Source organism: Cyprinus carpio, unplaced genomic scaffold (assembly GCF_018340385.1).
Source record: "Cyprinus carpio isolate SPL01 unplaced genomic scaffold, ASM1834038v1 S000000415, whole genome shotgun sequence".
NCBI classification, from domain to species: domain Eukaryota; kingdom Metazoa; phylum Chordata; class Actinopteri; order Cypriniformes; family Cyprinidae; genus Cyprinus; species Cyprinus carpio.
The window spans coordinates 1-5,281 of NW_024873158.1; the positions used below are offsets into that span (position 1 = coordinate 1).

Consider the following 5,281-nt stretch of genomic DNA (forward strand, 5'->3'; position numbering starts at 1 on the left):
ACAAGGACCACCGCGCAAAGACACACGAGCGGACAAACAAAGGAAATGCTGGGATTCTCCCACCATGATCTCCTGTTGAAGTCGTGGCCATACAATAACACACATTAGAGAGTTTGACTCCTAACCCTAAGGTTGTGGTATCGCGTCTCGGGCCGGCAATACCACGACTAAGGTGCCCTTGAGCAAGGCACCGACCCCCAACTGCTCCCCGTGCAACGCATCATAAATGGCTGTCCAAAGCTCCACGTGTGTGTTCATGTTCAATGCTGTGTGTGGCACTTTGGATGAGTTAAATGCAGAGCACCAATTCTGAGTATGGGTCCACCATACTTGGCTGTATGGTCACGTCACTTTCACTTTTTTTTTTAAACAAACTAGTCCACGGACGCCAGCCTGCATGCTTGACCTCTGCACTCCTCACTATCCCTGTTTTGCTGTCCGATCTTAGAAAAGCACACGGTTGAGGGACATGACGGACGACAAAGGCACCGCTGGGATTCGAAACCCAGGATCTCCTGTTTACGAGACAGACGCTTTAACCAACTACGCCACGGCGCCAACCTACGTTTGCGTGTGTGGTCTCGTTGGGGGGACGACTTAGAGGATCAAAGCACCCACAGAAAACGCCAACATACAGGCACTGCACAGCTTAAAATAGTTTTTTTTGACAACTGAGTCAGGGTGGCCAGCTAGCCTGTGTGTTTTCAAGCCAAGCGTCATTAGCAGAATGGCAAAAAACACAAAGAGTAGCGCCATCCTGTATTTTGCCAGTCTGTCGCACTGAGTTTGCGTTTTCGGGGAGTAGGAAGGACAAGGTCCTTGGGTCTCTGCAAAATTGGAATGCAGTTCAAAAACAGAGGCACTATCAGGGCCTCCTTTCCAAGAAAGAACCCACAAAGCAAAGTCACCAGTTAAAAGGCACTGCTGGGATTTTAACCCAAGATCTCTTGTTTACAAGACAAGCGCTAAGACCAGCTAAGCCCACGGCACCCTACTGCACTGCCCTGGGCCAGCATTCTTTGGTAACCAGCTGAGGGATAGTTCGCAAATGAAATCACATGCTGCCTTGCTCCTCTGACCCCCTGTTTGTGGAAAGCAAGACCACAAAATACAAGGTGGTGCCTTACCACCAGCAAAGGCACCGCTGGGATTCGAACCCAGGATCTCCTGTTTACTAGACAGGCGCTTTAACCAACTAAGCCACGGCGCCAACCTGGAAAAGCTGTTTCTAGGACGGTGATTTGAAGGATCCAGAGAAGAGGCCAACGGCCAGGCACTTCACAGCCTAAAATATTTTTTTTGACAACTGAGTCGGGGTGGCCGGCTAGCCTCTGTGTTTGTTGGCCGAGCTCCATTAACAGAATGCCAAAAGAAGCAATTCTGGTGAGACCCACAACCTTTGAATGGCCTCATTTGGCAGCATATAGAAGTCCAATGCGCTATCCATTGCACCAAAGAGCCTGTCAGCATGCTAAATGATCAGACGCTCTGTGCACGGGAAAGACGGGTCCTCAGGTCTCTATGCAATTGACGCGCCCGGTTCAAAAGAGCAACAGCATTGTCAGGGGCTCCTGTCCAATGACGAGCCGACCAGAGCGCAAACCACCGGCAGAGAGACACCACAGGGTTTCAAAAACAGGATCTCTTGTTTACAAGACAGGCACTTTAAGCCAAGGTGCCTCACAGCAGTGGCACGTTTGCATGGTGTGTGCTATCCTTCAAAAGCTGCTGAGGGGTTGTTTTCAAAAGCACACGCTCCACAAGGACCGCCGCGCAAAGACACACGAGGGACAAACAAAGGAATGCTGGGATTCTCACCCATGATCTCCTGTTGAAGTCGTGGCCTAATGGTTAGAGAGTTTGACTCCTAACCCTAAGGTTGTGGGATCGCGTCTCGGCCGGCAATACCACGACTAAGGTGCCCTGAGCAAGGCACCGACCCCCAACTGCTCCCCGTGCAACGCATCATAAATGGCTGCCCAATGCTCCACGTGTGTGTTCATGTTCACTGCTGTGTGTGCACTTTGGATGAGTTTAAATGCAGAGCACCAATTCTGAGTATGGGTCACCATACTTGGCTGTCTGTCACAGGTCGTCACTTTCACTTTTTTTTTTTTCAAACAAACTAGTCCACGGACGCCAGCCTGCATGCTTGACCTCTGCACTCCTCACTATCCCTGTTTGCTGTCCGATTTCAGAAAAGCACACGGTTGAGGGACATGACGGACGACAAAGGCACCGCTGGGATTCGAACCCAGGATCTCCTGTTTACGAGACAGACGCTTTTAACCAACTAAGCCACGGCGCCAACCTACGTGTGTGGTCTCTGGGAGGACGACTTAGAGGATCAAAGCACCCACAGAAAACGCCAACATACAGGCACTGCACAGCTTAAAATAGTTTTTTTGACAACTGAGTCAGGGTGGCCAGCTAGCCTGTGTGTTTTCAAGCCAAGCGTCATTAGCAGAATGGCAAAAAAAAACACAAAGAGTAGCGCCATCCTGGATTTTGCCAGTCTGTCGCACTGAGTTTGCGTGTTCGGGGGAGTAGGAATGACAAGGTCCTTGGGTCTCTGCAAAATTGGAATGCAGTTCAAAAACAGAGGCACTATCAGGGCCTCTGTTCCAAGAAAGAACCCACAGAGAAGGTTCAGATTTTAGAGGCACCGCTGGGATTCGAACCCAGGATCTCTTGTTTACAAGACAAGCGCTTTGACCAGCTAAGCCACGGCGCCCAGCCGCGTTTGGACCAGGCCAGCATTCTGTTTGCTGAAAGCAGAACCACACAACACAAGGTGGTGCTTGATCACCACAAAAGGCGCTGCTGGGATCGGACCCAGTATCTCCTGTCTACTAGACAGACGCTTTAACCAACTATGCCACTGCAACAACCTGCGTATGCTGCCTCTGGGAGGGCGACTTAGAGGATCAAAACATCCAGAGAAAAGGCCAAGAGCCAGGCACTGCACAGCTTAAAAGAGTTTATTTAGACAACTGAGTCGGGGTGGCCAGCTAGACTCTGTGTTTGTTGGCCAAGTGCCTTTAGCAGAATGCCAAAAGTCACGACTCTGGTGGGACTCGAACCCACAACCTTTGAATGGCCTCATGTGTCAGTCTAGAAGTCCAATGCGCTATCCATTGCGCCACAGAGCCACACAGAGTAGTGCCTTTCTGGCTTGTGCGAGTCCGTCGCATTGAGGTTGCATGTTCGGGGAGTAGGAAGGACAAGGTCCTTAAGTCTCTGCACAGATGGAAATGCAGTTTGAAAAGCAGAGGCACTATCAGGGCCTCCTTTCCAAGAAAGAACCCACAAAGCAAATTCACCAGTTAAAAGGCACTGCGGGGATTTTAACCCAAGATCTCTTGTTTACAAGACAAGCGCTAAGACCAGCTAAGCCACGGCACCCTACTGCACTGCCCTGGGCCAGGATTCTTTGGTATCAGCTGAGGGATAGTTCGCAACAAATGAAAATCACATGCTGCTGCCTTGCTCCTCTGCACCCCCTGTTTTGTGGAAAGCAAGACCACAAAATACAAGGTGGTGCCTTACCACCAGCAAAGGCACCGCTGGGATTCGAACCCAGGATCTCCTGTTTACTAGACAGGGCGCTTTAACCAACTAAGCCACGGCGCCAACCTGGAAAAGCTGTTTCTAGGACGGTGATTTTGGAGGATCCAGAGAAGAGGCCTACGGCCAGGCACTTCACAGCCTAAAATATTTTTTTTTGACAACTGAGTCGGGGTGGCCGGGCTAGCCTCTGTGTTTGTTGGCCGAGCTCCCTTAACAGAATGCCAAAAGAAGTATTCTGGAGAGACCCACAACCTTTGAATGGCCTCATTTGGCAATATAGAAGTCCAATGCGCTATCCATTGCACCAAAGAGCCTGTCAGCATGCTAAATGATCAGACGCTCTGTGCACGGGAAAGACGGGTCTTCAGGTCTCTATGCAATTGACCTGCCCGGTTCAAAAGAGCAACAGCATTGTCAGGGTCTCCTGTCCAATGACGAGCCGACAGAGCGCAAACACCGCCAGAGAGACACCACAGGGTTTCAAAAACAGGATCTCTTGTTTACAAGACAGGCACTTTAAGCCAAGGTGCACTCACAGCAGTGGCACGTTTTTTGCATGGTGTGCTATCCTTCAAAAGCTGCTGAGGGGTTGTTTTCAAAAGCACACGCTCCACAAGGACCCCGCTGCGCAAAGACACACGAGGCGGACAAACAAAGGAAATGCTGGATTTCTCCCACCCCATGGATCTCCTGTTGAAGGTCGTGGCCTAATGGTTAAAGAGAGTTTGACTCCTAACCCTAAGGTTGTGGGATCGAGTCTCGGGCCGGCAATACCAACCACGAACTAAGGTGCCCTTGAGCAAGGCACCGACACCCCGACCCTCACTGCTAAAAACCCCCCGTGAGCAAAACGCATCATAAATGCCTGCCCAATGCTAAACCAACGTGTTTGGTTCGTTTCCAAAACTTGGCTGTGTGTGCACTTTGTCATGAGTTAAATGCAGAGCACCCATTTCTGGAGTAGGGGTCACCCATACTTGGCTGTAAATGTGGAAAAAGGGGTGAAGGTCGGTCACGTCACTTTTTCCCCACAAAACATCCCTTTCACTTTTTTTTTTAAACAAACTAGTCCACCGAAAACAGCCAGCGACTGCATGATTGACCTCTCTAGCCTCAAAAATCCCACATACCTCAAACGGTAAAAAAAAAACTCACTTAACCTAGTCCTGGGTGATGTTGCTGTAGAAAAAAAAAAATCCGAATCTTAGAAAGCACACGGTTGAGGTGGAACGCATGACTGAAAACCGACAACAGGCACCGCTGGGGATTCGAACCCCAGGATCTCCCTGTTTACCGGGGAGACAGACAGCTTTCACCAACTACGCCAACGGCGCCAACCTACGTGTGTGGTCTCTGGGCGGCGACTATAGAGGATCAAAGAACCACAGAAAACGCCAAAATACAGGCACTGCACAGCTTAAAATAGTTTTTTTGACAACTGAGTCAGGGTGGCCAATAGTCCGTGTGTTTTCAAGCCAAGCGTCATTAGAAGAATGGCAAAAAACACAAAGAGTCGCGCCCCATCTGGCTTTTTGCCAGTCTTGTTCGCGACTGGAGCTTTGCGTTTGTTTGGAATAGGAGTAAAGGAAAGGACAAGGTGCCTTGCGGGGGTGGGTTCTCATGCAAATTGGAATGCAGTTCAAAAACAGAGGCACTATCAGGGCCTCCTTTCCAAGAAAGAACCCACAAAGCAAAGTCACCAGTTTAAAGG

At 50.0% G+C, this 5,281-nt stretch overlaps 6 non-coding genes across 6 annotated transcripts; all 6 read right to left on the reverse strand.

Annotated features, from left to right (window-relative positions):
- Positions 1 to 483: 483 nt before the first annotated feature.
- On the reverse strand, positions 484 to 558 carry trnat-cgu. The gene has a single exon. It is a non-coding gene; the product is annotated as a tRNA-Thr (tRNA).
- A 578-nt stretch (positions 559 to 1,136) lies between these two features.
- trnat-cgu lies at positions 1,137 to 1,210 on the reverse strand. The gene has a single exon. It is a non-coding gene; the product is annotated as a tRNA-Thr (tRNA).
- Positions 1,211 to 2,233: 1,023 nt separating this feature from the next.
- trnat-cgu lies at positions 2,234 to 2,308 on the reverse strand. The gene has a single exon. It is a non-coding gene; the product is annotated as a tRNA-Thr (tRNA).
- Positions 2,309 to 2,660: 352 nt separating this feature from the next.
- Positions 2,661 to 2,734, reverse strand: trnat-ugu. The gene has a single exon. It is a non-coding gene; the product is annotated as a tRNA-Thr (tRNA).
- A 328-nt stretch (positions 2,735 to 3,062) lies between these two features.
- Positions 3,063 to 3,152, reverse strand: trnar-ucu. Its single transcript is given in 2 exon segments — positions 3,063 to 3,098; positions 3,116 to 3,152. It is a non-coding gene; the product is annotated as a tRNA-Arg (tRNA).
- Positions 3,153 to 3,558: 406 nt separating this feature from the next.
- Positions 3,559 to 3,633, reverse strand: trnat-agu. Its single transcript has one exon. It is a non-coding gene; the product is annotated as a tRNA-Thr (tRNA).
- Between the last annotated feature and the right edge of the window lie 1,648 nt (positions 3,634 to 5,281).